This window comes from Macaca nemestrina, chromosome 7 (assembly GCF_043159975.1).
Source record: "Macaca nemestrina isolate mMacNem1 chromosome 7, mMacNem.hap1, whole genome shotgun sequence".
Taxonomy (NCBI): Eukaryota; Metazoa; Chordata; class Mammalia; order Primates; family Cercopithecidae; genus Macaca; species Macaca nemestrina.
Window position 1 is genome coordinate 6,360,082 of NC_092131.1, and position 17,109 is coordinate 6,377,190.

Consider the following 17,109-nt stretch of genomic DNA (forward strand, 5'->3'; position numbering starts at 1 on the left):
AACATCACACACTGAGGCCTGTTGGTGGGTGGAGGGCAAGGAGGGGAAGATCATTAGGAAAATGTCTAATGCATGTGGGGTGTAGAACCTAGATGATGGATTGATAAGGGCAGCAAACCACCAGGGCACATGTATACCTATGTAACAAACCTGCACATTCTGCATGTGTATCCCAGAACTAAAAGTAAAATAAAATTAAAGTAAAAAAATAAAAGGTGACGTACTGTTGGCATAAGGTTAGACATATAGATAAATGGAACAGAATAAAGGGGTCTAGAAATAGACCAGGCATATGTGATCAATTGAGTTTTGACAAAAGTAGTAAAGTTCAAGGGGAGACTTAAGATGCAGCAAGTGTTGCTGAAACAACTGCATATCCACATGGAAAAATGTAAAATTTGACTCTGTTCTCATGCCATATTAAAACAAAAGCTAACTTCAAGTGAGGTATAGACCTATACCTAAAATCTGAAAGAATAAAATTTGTGGAAGAAAACATTGGAAAAATCTGAAGTAGGCAACGATTTCTTAGATAAGACACAGATATGCAAATCCTAACATCTAGAAAATTAATTTGAAATTAATCAAAATCATAAACTTACTCTTCAGAATATACTGTTAAGAATATTATAAGCCAAGACAAAGAATGGAAGAAAATGTTCATCATACATAACTTAACAAAATCTTGTACCTGGAATGTATTAAGAAGTTTTAAAACTCTGTACTATGAAGTCAAAAATTGTATTAATATTAGAAGAATTTTCTGCAGACTCAAAATAGGCTTACATTACGTTGTACCCTGTAAATATGCATAATTATTATATGTCAATTACAAATTTTCAAATTAATTAAAAATGCATTTTCTAAAAAAATTATACCTTTAAGCTCAAGGGGCAAAAAGTATTTCTTTTGATATTGCTGCTTCCACACAAGATAGAGTCCGATAGAGTCCCAGGGGCTCTATTTACTCCCTGCCTGAAACGACGGAAAAATTAAAAAGTAAAAACCAGACAAAGATATGAAACAACAGTTCTTAAGTCCCTGGATATCAGGCAACAAAGGACATAGGTTCCCAAGAAATGGGAAATGATTGAGTGAGCCCTAGGATTTCCCCAGCTTACTTACTGTCTTGACAAAGTTTCCAGGCTGCAGCACAAGGAAGGGGGACCCAGATGGAGGCTGGCTGGCTTGCTAAGTTGAGGACAAGGAGCTGAGAGTCTGGGGAAACCAAGGTGTCTAGAATTTGCAGTGCAGAACAGTGGGGAGGAGGTAAGTACACAGGATGAACTCCAGAGAACTGCAAAAGTTCCCTCTGTAGTATTCAGCAGAACTCTGATGAGCATATGCATGTGACGAAATTACCTGAAGTTGGGGGAAAACGCTCAAAAGGCATGCGTACAGGGCCAGGAATAATGCCTGATTCCACCAGCCAGACTGGAAAAACTCATAACTCATGGGCCACTGGTAGAATTCTCAGAAAAGTCTTGCTTCAGTGGTGGGGAATAATTAGACTTAGGCTGAGCACTGTTCCAGACCCACCTAATAAATCATAAAAACAAGACCTGAAAGGATCGACTGTTTCCAAGTAACTTAATGTCAACCTCAAATTATGCCCAGAAAGTTCAGGGATATTTATAGAAATAAATAAAAATACTTCTGCACCCAACAAGGTAAAATCCACAATGTCTGGCATCTGATCACAGATTACCAGACATGCAAAGAAGCAGAAAAACATGACCCATCATGAGGAGAATAAACGATCAATCAAAATTAGTCAAGAACTGGCAAAGTTGTTAGAGTTAGTAGGCAAGGGCATTAAAATGGCTGTTATAACCGTACTCCATATGTTAACAAAATTAAGTAGAGACATGGAAGATATATAATATATACAGACATGAAGATGACAATGTGTGAGATGAAAAATACAATGGATTGGATTAACGGAAGATCAGACATTACAGAAAAAAAGATTAAGGAACTTGAAGACATAGCAATAGAAACTATCCAAAATGAAACACACAGAGAAGAAAAGAACTTGAAAATAACCCCAGAGCATCAGTGATTTGTGGAAAAACTTCAAGTGGCCTAATATAAGTGTAACTGGAATCCTTGAAATTGGGGGGAGTAGGGGAGACAGCAAAGACATTTCAAGAAATAACCCCCAAATTTTCCAGTTTCTATGAAAACTGTCAACTTACAGATCCAGGAATCTCAATGAACCCCAAGGAAAATAAATATGATAGAAAAATATGTCAATAATTAATCATAATTAAGTTGGTCAAAACCAATAAAGAAAGTGTTATAAGGGGTAGAGAAAAAAAAAAAGATGCAGAAGTAGAGAGGAACAAAGATAAGGATGACAGCAGATTTATCATAGGAAATGATGTAAGTGAGGAGACAGTGGAGCAACATCTTTAAAGTACTGAAAAGAAAATACTCTCCACCCAGCATTCCATACCCAGAGATTTTCAAATTTTTCAAATGTGAAGGGGCAATAAAGTTGATTTCAGGCATACAAAAATCCAAAATAATTTATTATTAGTGACTGACACTACAGGAAATATTAAAGAAAGTCATTTAGGCAAAATGAAAATGGTATCAGACGGAAATGTGGATCAACTCAAAGGAATGAAGAAGACCAAAAATGATAACTACATGGGTAAATATAGAAGATGGTTTCTTATTATTTCAATCTCTTTAAAGATAGTTGGCTATTTGAACAAAAATAACAATGAAGTTTGGGGTTTGAGATAAGTGTAAATTAAATGTATTAAATAGCATCAAGATTGAGTTAGGAGAAATAGAAGTAAAGTTCTTATATGTGAAATGGTATTATTTGAGGGTGATAATATAATAAGTGAAGATTTATGCTATGGACCCTCACACAACCATTAAAATTCAAAACAAAGACATATAGCTAATAAGCCAACAATGAGGATAAAATGGAATTCTTTGTATGAATCGCTGTAAAGACAGATCTAATGTATAACAACAAATCTAATGTACAATTTTTGAATGGGGTTGTCATTGCAAGGGGAAGAAGCAGTTGGCTGAAAATGAGTTTATGGGAATTTTCTGGAATGATGGAAATATTCTATACCTGGTTACTCAAGTATAAACAATCATCTGGAGACTTAAAATGAATCCATTTTATTGTATAAAAATGATACCTTTAATCCTCAAAGTGGACTAAAAATGCTTCTTATTTGTCATCACTGTTATCATCATCACCACCATTATCAACAGTAACCACAACACTAAGAGTAGTAATATTTACTTAATACTCATTATATGCCAGCAACTAAGCTAGGTGCTTTCTTTATATGTGCTAAATCTTTTAGTTGTCATGTCATAATCATATAAGTTAGTGTCTTTGTGATGCTGTAACAGCATAACTGGTAATGGGTAATTTATAAGCAACAGAAACTGACTTCTCACAGTTCTAGAGGCTGGGAATTCCAAGATCAAGTTTCCAGCAACTGGCAAGGGCTGCTCTCTGCTTCCAAGATGGCATCTTGAATGCTAAGATCTCTGGAGGAGAGGAACGCTGTGTCAAGCCCTTTCATGCTGACATTAATCCATTCATGAGAGCTCTGCCCAAACACCTTTCAAAAGGCCTCACCTCCACCACTGCACTCCAGCCTGGGCAACAGAGCAAGACTGTGTCTTTAAAAAAAAAAAAAGACCTCACTTCCTGACACTGTTGAGTTGGGAATTCCAGCACATAATTTTGTGAGATACATTCAGACCCTAGTAGAGAGGTAATTTTATTAGCTCTGATTTATTGATGAGAAAACTCAGGCTTAGTGAATTTCAAGGTGGGGATTTAATTTCTGGCAGTACAACTCAAGAGGCCAGTAGATTAACTGTCGTGCCCTTCCTTGTCCATAGGAATAACAGTTATATTTCTCCCTGGAAAAGAATCATACAGCTCAAACCACAATATAAATGCAAATTGCTGATTATTATTGCAAATTCCCTTCCCCCAGCTGTACTGTTTCCTAAAGTGCCCATCACCCCGTCTTGAGAGAGCTCATTGGGTTGTGTTCGGCTCAGGATAGTCTCTGATCTGAAGAACTGTGAAAAATTAAGAAACAAGGCAGGTCACAAAGGATTGTAATGAAATGATTACCACCCTAATCCTAGCATAGGATAAAAGCTGATGTGGTAGTAGGCTCTGAAAAGAAAGGCAGAGAGCATTATCTTCGAAGTGAGGGGAGGGAGCCGTGTTTTTAAGTCAAAAAGTACTTAATGACTATATGTACAAGAAGATCTCAGGTAGTAAAATACATATATAAACACACACATCAATACATAGGGACATGTACACAGATAAAAAGACTAGAAGGAAATGCACCCAGTTGATACAGCTATTATTTTCATAGGTTGGGATTGCATATGGTTTATACTTCTTTCCTATTATTTATCTGTATTTTTCATATTTTCATATGTTACTTGTACACTCAGCAAAGAGTTGATTTTTAAGGAAATGAAAAGTGCTTTCAACATGAGAAATTAAGTGCTATGGGTACTGAATTTCAGTCTTAGAAGTAAGGGCTTAAGTAAAATGAAGATGTATTCCAAGCACAGGGGAGTGGAACGGTCCAAGACAGTCTCTCCAGTTTGTGCTGGCCCCTCACAGAGGCTGAGCCTACCCATTACAGACTTCTTCTGGGGTCTGGGATGTGTGCTCTTGTTCATGGCTGCTGATGTTCACAGTGTTCTTCTGAAAGGACTCTTCAGGAGTTGGTGGCTAAATATTTAGAAAAATGGAGATTTTCCTTCCAAAATCAAAAGGCTGGGTTACATAGAGCTTTGCACTTTCTACCCATCGTGGCCAGTGAGAAGTTTCGGATGTCAGGTCTGCAAACTCGTTCCAGGGGTTTGAGCCACAATCATTTTTATTTTCTCTGTTCATTTTCCTCTTTTACTTCTGCTGGTTTGGCCTGCTATCACTAAAGTGGAAGATATTTGGAATTGACATAATTTGATCTTTCGTTCTACTGCACAGCCCTTTCTTTTTAGGGAGCTCATTAAGCATTGTGAGAAAGTGTTGGAGGGGAGAGTGCAGTGCACGAGGTGAGACAGGACTCTGGACCTTTGTCCCCAACTCTCTCTCTTGTGGCCTCCATGGCCTTGAACAATGACTTAACCTCTCTGTGCTTTGAAGACATGAATCATACAAAAGATGATGTTTGACATGTATTTAGACTGCAAAGCAGAGGGAGAAACAACCTACAAACCAATAACTTGCACCTATTTGCTCCCTGCCTCTCCCAGAGATAATCACTACTTTCTATCAATTTCTTATATACCCTTCCTTAAAAAAATGTCAGTCTTATTTTTATGCCTGCTATCATATGGGGATGTTTGTCCCCTCCAAACCTCATGTTGAAGTTTGATTCCCAGTGTTGGAGGTGAGACCTCATGGGAGGTCTTAGGGTCATGGGGACAGATCCCTCATGAATGGCTTGGCACTGCCACACAGTGATGAATGAGTTCTCACTTTATTGGTCCTCACAATATTTGGTTGTCAAAAAGAGCCTGGCCCCTGCCCTGTCTCTTGCTTCCGGTCTTACCATGTGATCTCTGTGCATGCCGGCTCCCCTCTGCCTTCTGCTGTGAGTGGAAGTGGCCTGAGGCTCTCACAGGGTGCCCAGTCTTTCAGCCAGAAGGGTGTGAGCCAAATAAACCTCTTTTCTTTATAAATTACTCAGCTTCAGGTATTCCTTTACAGCAACACTAAGCAGACTGAGGTAATGCCTAAGGATATATTGTTTAATTTTACTTGCTTTTGAATTCTATAAAAATATTATGTTGCTTCATGTAGCTATAGTTTATTTATCTTCATTGTTGCATTATATTCCATTGTGAGGGGTGTTTGGTTAGTTTCTGTTATGGATATATACCTAGGAGTGGGGTTGTTGGGTCATTAAGTATGCAAGTGTTCACCTTTACAAAATAATGCCAAATTGGTTTCCAAAGTGTTTGTATCAACTCATACTCCTACTAGCAATGTAGAAGAGTATCTGTTGGGCCAGGTGTGGTGGCTCATACTTGTAATCCCAGCACTTTGGGAGGCTGAGGCAGGAGTATTGCTTGAGCCCAGGAGGTCGAGGCTGCATGCAGTGAGTCATGACTTTGTCACTGCACTCCAGCCTGAGCAACAGAGAGAGACCCTGTCTCAAAAAATAAAAAAGTATTTGTTTATATTTTCTCCAACACCTAATGCAGTCAGACTTTTTAATTTTTGCCAAGAAAGTGTAAAATGATTGATTATTATGACCTTATATTGTGTTATTTTTTTCTGACTACTGATGATAGCCCTTTTTATAAATGTATTGGCACTTGTGCTTTTTCTGTAAAATGACAATGTGGTTTGCTCATTTTTAATATAATTTTCTTCTAACTGGTTTGAAGGAGTTCCTTATATATTTTAGATACTAGTTCTTTGTTCCTTATATGTGTTTCAAGCATTAAATCCCAGTTTGTGGCTTTTCTTTCCATAGTTTTGTGGTGGCTTTTGATTAACATAAATTGCCTATTATAATTATTTAAAATTTATTAATTTGTGTTTTTTTTGGAGGTAGGGTCTTATTCTTTTGCCCAGGATGGAGTGCAATGCTATGATCACAAAACACTGCAATTATGAACTCCTGAGCTTGAGTGATTCTCCCACCTCAGCCTCCCAAGTAGCTAGGACCTCAGATGTGCCAACAGACCGCATTACTTTTTAAAAAACTTTTTGTAGAGATGGGATCTTACTAGGTTGCTCAGACTGGTCTCAAACTCCTGGCATCAAGCAATCCTCCTGCCTCAGCCTCCCAAAGTGCTGGGACTACAGGTATGAGCCACCATACCTGGCCTAATTTTTTATTTTATGTTTAATATCTTTTGTGTCTTAAGAAATCTTTCCTTACATTAAGATAAAAAATATATTGCCTTATATTTTCTTAATTTTTTTTCATGTTTAGGTCTTTTAATCCATTTACAATTGATTTTTGTTTATGACTTGAAATAGCAATCTAATTTCATTTTCTCTTAAATGGATAGCTGTTTGTACCAGCACCATTAACAAATGGCCTAGGAGGCACAGTTCTCCCCTTCTCACTAATCTGCAAAGCAACCTCTGTCATATCCCGAAGCTCCATACATGTGTTGGTCTTTTTCTAGTGCCTCTATTCTGTTCCAGGGGCATTTTTTCTGTCTCTGCACCAATACTACACTACCTCATTTGCCCTTACTTTATGAATAAGCCTTCATATTAGGACAAATCTCTAATTCTTCAAGAGTACTTTATCCATTCTTGACCATTTTCTTTTCCATATACATTTTCAAATCAGCTTGTCAATTTCCACAAAATAACCGGCTTGAAATTGTCATGGGATCATAAGCCCCCTTTGGGGGAAGATTGGCATCTTTATGATATTGAATGTTCATAGTTATAAACATGGGCTATCTCTCCGTTTACTTAGGTTTTTTTTTTTTTGTTTTTTGTTTTTTTTGAGAAGGAGTCTCACTCCGTTGCCCAGGCTGGAGTGCAGTGGCGTGATCTCGGCTCACTGCAAGCTCCGCCTCCTGGGTTCACACCATTCTCCTGCCTCAGCCTCCCGAGTAGCTGGGACTACAGGTGCCCACCACCACGCCTGGCTAATTTTTTGTATTTTTAGTAGAGACAGGGTTTCACCGAGTTAGCCAGGATGGTCTCGATCTCCTGACCTTGGGATCCACCCGCCTCGTCTCCCAAAGTGCTGGGATTACAGGCTACTTAGGTATTTTTAAATGTATTTCAATAAGTCTAGAGTTCAATAAAGTTTAAGGGATAAAGATCTTATGCATGTCTAATTAGAATCATTTCTGCATACCTTTTGGGTTTGATTGCTATTACAAAAGGTAGACACATTTTATGGTCACTTATTTCCCACTGACTCCAAGTGTTTGCTGATGGTGTACAGAAATGCAATGTATATTTGTATGCAGCCAGCACCTTGTTAAACTAATTAGTCTAGTGATATTTTATAAATATAAAATATCTTAGGTAAACAATTGCTTCATTTTCTTTATTTTAATATAGTATAATGATAATAATTCACCTGCTTATGAGTTATGAAAAAGTTAATACATGTAAACTTCTGTTAAATGTAAGCTATATATTGTTGTTACTGTTATTATTTTTAAAGTAATGGCTTTATTGTTTTTATAAAAGTTTTGCACAAACGTTATATAAACTAAAGCAAAACAGAGAAGTACAAACAGGAAACCAACAAATTGCTCATTATCCAGAAACAGAGTTAGTGTTTGATGAACATCATGCCAAATTTCTATGACTAGACAGAAAAACAGATTAATATATATACACACATATATATGGTAAAATTTAAAATAATATATATATACAAGGTAAAATTATTTTTTAAGTAGCATTATATTTTACATGATTAAAATATTAAAATTTAATTGACTTTAAAAGAAGGAAAATTCTGATGAAATAGCTGACTTTAATTTCCTTACCACAAGAGATCTTAGTCTGTAAATATCCTGCTTAGGTTAAGAAAAAAGATTTCAGAAATTAATAAGCAGTTGAGTCAGTAGGTTGTTTTATTCATTATGCTTTAATTTTTTTTTTTTTTTTTTTTTTGAGACAGAGTTTCACTCTTGTTGCCCAGGCCAGAGTGCACTGGCACGATCTCAGCTCACCACAACCTCCGCCTTCCAGATTCAAGCGATTCTCCTGCCTTAGCCTCCCAAGTAGCTGGGATTACAGGCATGCACCACCATGCCCAGCTAATTTTTTGTACTTTTAGTAGAGACGGGGTTTCTCCATGTTGGTCAGGCTGGTTTCGAACTCCCAACCTCAGGTGATCTGCCTGCCTCAGCTTCTCAAAGTGCTGGGATTACAGGTATGAGTCACCACTCTCGGTCTCATTATGCTTTAATTTTTTGCAGTATGTCTAAACTCCTCACTGTAGAAAGTGAGCTGAGTGGCTTCCTTACACCACTCCATTCCTCCTTTCTCAATCTACCTATTTTTGTTGCATACATTACTTTTGCTTTGCTATGTGTGCAGGCTTGGATTCTTCAAGAATAAAGGGAAGTGCAAAGGTTATTAGGGAGTAACGCTTGTGAAAGAAAAGGGCAGGGAAAGCAGTCAGCCTCTGATGCAGACCAGGAAACTCTGCCAGTCCAGTGAGAAGCTCCAGAGCAAAGACTGTCCCTCAGAGGAGACCCATGTTGGGCGGAACAGGCCAGGCCCCTCCATCACTGTCTTGCTCAGTCACTGGCTGGGAGCTGCCCTAAGAAGAACATGACTTTGGCTCAGAAGCTGAGAGTTAACAGCTGGAGGCTGTTGCCTAACCCCTCACAGCTGCATCCTGAAGCTGGGATCCTCCATTAGGTCCTGAAGGGGGGTCTGAGAGGAGCAGCTCCCTGTCTGCTGCATCGGAGTTTATAATATTTACCATCAGCAAAGCATCATTCTCCATTGCATCATTTCTGCTGTAGTTGCAAACATCTGCATTGCCCACTGACACCTCTACCATGGCTCACCTATACTAGAGTTTTTAAAATTTTACTCACCTTTTGCTTAGCTGGATTTTTTGGTTCAATGTTTCCTTTGAGAAGGATTCGTAGGTTTTATGTCACTGACTTCTTTAACGTTTGAGAATGTTTGCCTTTTGTTTTCTTCTTGAAGGGTAATTTGGCAAAGTAAGAAATCGCTCTGTTGTCTTGTATCACTGAATGATTCTGTGATGTCTGAGATTAACAGATTTTTTCACCTTGTAAGTTAATTTGCTTTTTTTCTAGTTTTATGCTTAAATAATGAACTCTTCAACATTGATTGATGCTTAGTAAAAAAGAGGGTATATCTGAAGTCTTCCTGGTATATAAGTAGCCTTTCAATTGGCATATCCCCTTCTTCCTTCACTTCAGGAAAAATGTCTTGCATTATATCTTGGAATAATGTCTTCTATTCCATTTAGTGAGTTGTCTGCTTGAGGGACATTTGTTTTCCTTCTGTTTGAATGCCCTGCTTGTCTTCCATATCCATGATCTTCTCTTTAATCACTCCCATCTCTATTTTTTCCTTCTGCATTTTCTGTGATGACCTCAGATCATAACTCCATGTCATTAATTTAGTTTCCAGGTGTCAGATCTCTTCTTGTTTGTCATTTATTTATTTGATTTATAAACTGGCTCTAAGTTAGGTTTCTTAGCTGGTCAATATTATTCTTTTATTTTATACTTGCATCTTTTGGTTTTTGTATAATTGTATTCATGTATACATATATACAAATGTACACACATATACTATATGTAGATATAGATATGTACATGCATACATATCTATCTGTCTATATATCTAATTTATCTATCTAATCTGTATATATATCTAATTTATCTGTATCTATCTGCCTATCTATCTACTTTTCTATCTATCTGCCTATCTATCATCTGTCTGCCTATCTATCTATCATCTGTCTATCATCTATCTATCATCTATCTATCTATTTTTCTATCTGCCTATCTATCTATCTATCTATCTATCTATCTATCTATCTATCTATCTATCTATCTATCTATAATCTATCTATCCGCCTATTGTCTATCTATCTGCCTATCATCTATCATCTATCTGTCTGTCTGTCTATCTATCTATCTATCTATCTATCTATCTATCTATCTATCTATCTATCTATCTATCCATCCAGCCAGCCATTCATTCTTTGGTATGCAGCACTCACAGGGAATCTGAACCTGTGTTTTCTCCCAGACTTTATTCTTCAGCGATTTCGCTCATTCCCTTCCTCTTTGTTCTCTCTCTCCTCCCTTCCCATCTTTCTTTGGGTAGTACATGTGCATTTATTGCCTTGCTATTTTTCATTCTTTTCATGATATGTGGCAGAGGCAGCTCCATCTAGCCTTCCTATTTGTATGATGCATTCTGTGATATGTTTTCTCATCTCACCGGGGGCTAGTTTGTTATTCTCTCCTTGGCCTGTACTTTGGAGACTACTCTCAATCCGATATCCTGTTGTCTAAGTTTGCAGGGAGTGAGGGGTGGCAGAGGTGGTCCCTGTTGGACACCTCCCTTGAGTGTTCTGTCCCAGGACCACTTCACTCAGCTGCGGGCATGTTCTCCCTCCCGTGGGCCACAGATTGTTATTCTAACTCAGCACAGTGCCCTGGTGGACCTGCCAGATAAAATACAGGATGCCCAGTTGAATTTGAATTTCAGATAAACAATGTGTAATTTTTTAAGTATAAGTATGTCCCCAAGGGGACCTTTTGGCACCTTTTTATGTGCTAAATCTGGCAGCCTCGTGCCCTGGAAAATGCCAAACGTGTTTCCTTTGCGGAGCGCCCATTGTGAAGTGCAGGGACTTCTACTCCTGTGAGCTCTGACTTCGCTTCTGCCCGGCTGTCCCTGCAGCCCTGCCCCGCAGGCCGCCCACTGCAGGAGTTCTGAGGGAGTTCTCAGCCTCCGTTTCCTTCCTTAGGAAAGCTTCCAGGGGTTGACGGTGGGGTTAGGAATCACACGACCTTGTGCCAAACCAACATCTCCTGCTTTTCCCTTGGCTGGCTTTTTCATGTTTATGGCACGAGGTGGTTATTGCTAGTGAATTTTGCTCTTACAAATTTTTTTCCCTTGGTTGGGTCTTGGAGAAGGAGGAGGAGTCTGTGGTTCTTCTTCCTCCTGCCATCTTCATCTGGCAGTGCTCTTCTGTAATTGTTTATTCATTCACTGAGTACTTACTGAGTGCTTACTGTTCAACGTCTGCCGTCGAGGGAAAGTAGACGCAGCAATTATCACCTCGTGACAAGGCTGTTATAGACACTAGTGAAGGAGGTTGAATTCTGCAGTTGATTTTGGCTGCCTAGGTTCCTGTCCCGTCTTCCCGTCAGACAGAGAGCTCCTTCAAGGCAGGAATCGAGTGTCGGGCATCTTGGTCCTTGTCTGGAGGGGTGGTCAGTGTTTGTTGCGCTGACGATGGAATGAGTGGATGGGATGCCAGGTAAAAGGAGGGCTGTCTGGGCATGGTAAGCATATGAGTGCCTTGATCCTCCGACTGCCAGAAACAAAGATAGAGACAGCTTGGCTCTGCCCTTAGTCACGCGGTGGTTAAAGAAGGGTGTCACTAATCATGAACTGAGCATTCCAGGTCTGGTTTAGTCTTCATTGCCATAAATTAATGGTAAATTTGTTGAATGAATCTAGAAAATAGCTGTCAAGGCAAAGGTTTAAAAGGAGGAAAACCATACTGGGCAGTGGAGATTCAGGATCGCTGAGACCCAGCTGTGGTTTTAAGTGGCATTTGTCGTCTGGTAGGGAAGACAGACAGGCAAGCCCACGTGGGTCAGAAGGCTCAGTGTGGGACACAGGACCTGAGTGGACTGTGGGCCACGTGGGAAGCCGAGGGCAGCCCAGCCGCAGCAGCGAGGCAAAGGTAGTGAATGCTGAAAAGCAGGGTCTACCTGAGAGGTCATTGAGCTCCGAAGGAGCGTGGGAGGCAGATGAGGCTGTCTACAGACATCAGACGGCAGAGGGGCCTGCGTGCCATGTTAGGGGGTGGACTGAAGTCCAAGTGGAGTCCTGGACAGGTGGGAACACAGGTAATGGGGCCCTCCTCCTGTTGCCCCATCTAGGGAGCATGAACAGAACCACCTGAAAGAGCCAGGCACACTCCACTCTCCTGACAGTCGCCAATCTGTTCACGGCAGCCCTTCCGTGGCAAAATCCTGACCCTCGGGACAAGGTGTTATCTCATACATGTTTTGGAGGTCAAAGAAGGAGGAGAAGAGGCCACTTTGCCTGTGCAGCACGCTGGAGGTTGGACGTCTCCGGATTATCTTAGCGACTTCTCTCAACCACACTGTCTCTGACCTTTCTCTGTGGTGACTCAGTGGGTGTAGGTGGCTGCACTTTGCCCTTTGGGTTCTGGGTAATTCTATAATCTTCCTCCAAATTGTAATTTAGCCCACTGGAAACACAGTTTCAGAATTCTCATTTTGTGTGCACCTAAGATGGCATGATTTTCTCCAAAAGTGTGTTCCCAGAAGAAAGCCTGTGGGACTTAGCTCTCCTCCGGGCAAGGTGGGCCCAGAGAAGTCACGTGGGTGTGTGTCAGACCCTCTCCCATGTGAGTCTCAGTGAGTGGTGTCGAATGATGGGGTGTCTGTTTGCAGCATGCGTTGGCACCAGTCGACGAGCATTTGATGAGGACTTCTGACCCTGGTTGCTGGGCTGGGCTGTCTGGACACAAGACTGAAAGGCTTTGTGACTGACGCCCCAGGAGCTCCCAGTCTGGAAGAGAACACCAGCCAAATACATGGGAACCAATCGTGGGGCTGTACAAGATGACGCTGCCTGTGCCAGGTGTTCTACTGTGCATGCCACACCCTGGGCCTGGGGTATGAGGTTCCTTCCTTCCAGAATCCCAGGATTCCCAACGGGAGCAGGCAGCGGACCAGACCCTTTATTATGAACTTGAGAGGGTTTCTTGCTGCATGGCTCAGCTTCCTTCTATTCTGAGGGAACCCAGAAATGACGGGCGGTGGTTGAAGAGTGTCCTCCAAAAACGTCGTGTTCACCTGGAACCCCAGAGGGTGACCTTATTTGGAAATAAGGTCTTTGCAGGTGCAATTAAAGAAAGGATCAGGTTGAGAACCTGCTGGGTTAGGGTAGGCCCTAAACCCAATGACTGGTGTCCTTATAGAAGATAGAAAAGGACACATGGAAACAGGGAGGCTGTGTAGAGATGGAGGCAGAGGCTGGAGTTCTGTTCCCACAAACCAAGGAATGCCTGAAGCACCAGAGTCTGAACAGGGCAAGGAACCTCCTCCCCTGGGGTCATGGGAGGGGCACACTCACACACAATAATATACAATCCCCGTGTGATTCTAAATGGTGGCCTCTTTCATCTTCCAGAGGCTCGGCCAGGACTCAGGAAATGGGCAGCAGAAAGGGAAGTTGAAAGGCTGGCCTGGGCAGCAGAAGGAGGATCGGCCGGCTGGCCTGGGCAGCCCCTGCCCCTGCTGGCTCCCTCTCTAATTCTGCTCTCAGCCTTTTCTCTCTGCTGCAGGGTTCTCCTCGCTGCCCTCTGCCCCTGCTCACCCCGCTGTGGTCCTGACGTGTTTAGGACCAAGAGTGGTCGATGGTTATCCTGAGTTCCGAGATAGGACAGATGACCAGCACTTGCTCACAGCACTCAGGTAGGGTTGCTGAAAAGCTCAGCGCAGACCGCAGTGTTCCTCCAGAACCCTCTTACTGCACCGCGCCTCTGGAGGTTCCTGCACCGCGCCTCTGGAGGTTCCTGCACCGCGCCTCTGGAGGTTCCTGCACCGCGCCTCTGGAGGTTCCTGCACCGCGCCTCTGGAGGTTCCTGCACCGCCCCTCTGGAGGTTCCTGCACCACGCCTCTGGAGGTTCCTGCACCGCGCCTCTGGAGGTTCCTGCACCGCCCCTCTGGAGGTGGCCTGCAGAGGGTCACTCAGAGACTGGGGGAGTGCAGTGTGGCAAGACCTGGATTATTACGTCAGGAAATCTGTGCCCCATGGGCCATGCAGGTAACCACACATCATGCTCTGAGTAAGTCTCCTCAGCTGCAAATTAAGAAACAAGGTGCCTCATGAGATTGACCTGAGAACTAAGTGAAACAAAGGATACAGAACCACTTCACAAACATAAAAGCAGTTGCTAAATGGAAGCTTTTATCACTGTCATCTAAGGAGCTGCAAATATGGGTCAGGTGTGTGAGACCACACTCCAGTATTTCCAGGCCCCATATGCAAATTGTCCGCTGGACACCAGCCAAGATGTTCAGGGAGATGTCCGTTGCCCCCCAGTCAACTCAGCTCTTGCAGACGAGCCTGGAAATGCAGTCTGCACCCCACCCTGCTGCTCAGGGGGACCTACTTGCCATCTCTGCTCAGGATCAGAGGAGCATCAGACCCCGGCCAGAGGCCATGGCAGCGTGGGACTGGGGAGGCTGACACCTGTCCCATGTTTATGTGGAGCGGGGGCCAGCCCACTTTCTCTGCAAGGGCCAGATGGTGAACATCGTGGGCTCTGTGGGTCTCTGTCACAGCCGACAATTCAACTCTGCCACTGTAGTGTGAACACAGCCATAGGTGATATATAAAGAAATGGATGTGGCTGTGTGCCAATAAAGCTTTATTTACAAAAACCAGGTGGTGGGTTAAATTTGGCTCTTGGGCTAGAGTTTGCTGACTTTTGTTGTAGAGGGGTTTGGGGAAAACTTTGGCTGAATTTTATTTTTTGGAGTAGTTTGATTCTTGAGATTTTCATTATCAAGCTAAGTCACCAGTATGATACAACTCGACGCCTAGAAATGGTGACTTCTTTGATGAGTGTCTCTTCCAGGAGAGCCACCCAAGAAGGAGAATTGCATTTACTGTGTCTTTAGTGACCAGGTCTTGCTCACAGATTGAGGGAAAGCCTTCGCCGTGCCAGGAACTGGGACTTCTTTCCCGAACTGGCGTGTCCGAGTACTGCAGTGGCCTGACAGCCAGTGGTTTCTGGAAGTGAAACAGAACAGAGCTCCTGCAGAGGAATTTCTGATTCTACTTTTCCTCCAGGTCCGACAGAGCAGAGAAAGCCAGTAAACATTTGCCAGGGACATGGTGGGGCTGGCGAACATTGTGGGCTAATTCACATTTTTATTCGAACACAGATGGCTGGGCCCCTAGGAAACCTGGATGTTGCTTCCCTGTTAGTCTGACTTCAGAAACACTCCTGTGTCACCAACTCTTTGTTCTTATTATAAAATTATTACTAATGAGAGCGGCCATTTATGAAGTCAGTTCTCTGAGCCAGGCTCTGTGCGAGGCACTTTCCACTCATCTCAGTCTTGACAGCAGCCCGGTTGAGGTAGGAGGTCTTGACCCCCTCGACAGTGAGGGGTGGAGACTTATCAGGTGACACAAGTTCTGTTCATCAAACAGCTGTTGAATGATGAGACTAGGGGTGAGACCAGGGTTGTTCACCTGCGAAATCCATGCCTTCCACAGAGCCATTTCCACTGGGATCTGAGGGGTGCCTCCGGTACTACTCTATAGTGATCCCCGTGGCCTGGGTTTCCGCTGGGAAGACCCCAGCTCCAGCCCTCCTTCCTCTCTTGTCTGGCTCCTTCCCAAGCTCTGCAAGAGGATGTGCAGGGTCAGCTATGCGGAGTGCATGGTGGATCCTCATCAAGGCTCGAGGCCCACATTGATGTGGATGTCACCCAGGTGCCCCGAGGTCTCCAGGGCTGATGTACCTCATGGGACCTGGCGTGCCAGGCTAGAGAGCTTTGCTCTACCCTGCTGGGCACCTGCCTCACTTCTCAATGACACCTCACTTCTCCATGGCGCCTCCCTACTCCTCACCCCGGCATCCTTCTCTCTGCGCACAGGGCCACCCATGTGTGCTCCTTACGTGGTGCCCTTACCACACAGAGGCAGCTGTTTGTTTCCTCCCCAGCCAGACCACGAGCACCCTACGTCCGGGATCTGGGTCTCTGTCTCTGGGAATCCCCCGTGCCTAGCATGGTGCCTGACGCACAGTAGGCTCTCAGCCCGCGTTTGGTGACTGCACGAACAGATGTGTGAACTTACACGAGCTGTCACGTGACATGATTTAATGTCATTCTTATAACAACTCTGAAGTGGGCAGAGTGTGTACGACTGCCCTCCCTTATACAAGAGAAAGCAGGGCCCCTTCTGTGGGGCTGGCTGAGGACCCGATGGTGGGTCGTAGACTGAAGTCATGGTACTGGTGATTACATCCTTCCACGGAGCTCGCAGCACATCTGAGCACTGCTTTAGGTCTTGGACCCAGCAGTGTGCATCATTCTTTAACCTTTACGAGACTGTAGAAGTCTTACCTTATTCCCGTTCTATGAAGAAACCAAGGCACAGAGAAGCTGAATATTTTGCCCTGGTCCTGGAGCTCCCTGAAGTTAATGCCCAAATGGGAACCCTACGCGAGGGCACTGCCTCCGCCGCGCAGCCCCAGGCAGTAGTAAGAATGGTTTGTGATAGGCTGGGGCCTGGAGGCCCCTTCCCTGGCTTCTCCCAACCAAGAGCTCCTGTTTCTCAACACCTGCCAGGG

At 43.0% G+C, this 17,109-nt stretch overlaps 1 protein-coding gene across 1 annotated transcript in view; it reads left to right on the forward strand.

The window, feature by feature from the left end:
* Positions 1-17,109, forward strand: part of LOC139363992 (uncharacterized) — a 128,016-nt gene that overhangs the window by 63,922 nt on the left and 46,985 nt on the right. The window lies entirely within an intron of this gene.